We start from the raw sequence: 580 nt of genomic DNA, 5'->3' as shown, positions 1-580 counted from the left end.
CCGAGCATGTGTAAAGGCACCTGTAGTTTCTTATGGTGATATCAGTACAACTCTGTTTGGGCTAGCAACTATTCTGCCACACTGATATGTGGAGGTGCCTACAATGTGGGCTCCACTGAAAGGATTTGGGAGTTGGTTATTTTGAATGTCTTTGAGGTTTGAGTTTCAGCATGCTGAGAAAGATTTGGTAAAGCAGGAAAGGGAAAAAGACCAGCTCCCTTAATCCGTCTGAAATAGTGTTATTATCAGGGATCCAGGTTTTCCATTTCCTGCTGAAAAACAGAAAAATACGTGGATTTTCCCTTTTAACCAAGAAAAATGCAGATTTTTTATTTTAACTGAGAAACACATGGATTTTCCACTTCTGCAGAGAGCTCGCTGCAAGCCGGCAGAGTTCCAGCCTGCAAGGGGATGAGGGAAGTGGGAGGAGGGCAGTCACACATGAACATGGTGGCCAGGCAGCCTGGAGAGCAGCTCCTGCAGGCAAGTCTGGAAGGGGAGGAGGAGGTGGGCTTGAGGCCCTCAGGGGGAGGGAGGGAGTAAGTTGGGCAGGGCTGAGGCTGGGGTTGCTGCCCAGCTG

Source organism: Gavialis gangeticus, unplaced genomic scaffold, assembly GCF_001723915.1.
Source record: "Gavialis gangeticus isolate Ggan-Ray unplaced genomic scaffold, GavGan_comp1, whole genome shotgun sequence".
Lineage (NCBI taxonomy): Eukaryota > Metazoa > Chordata > Crocodylia > Gavialidae > Gavialis > Gavialis gangeticus.
The sequence above is the reverse complement of the archived record's forward strand: the minus strand, read 5'-3'. Positions refer to the sequence as shown.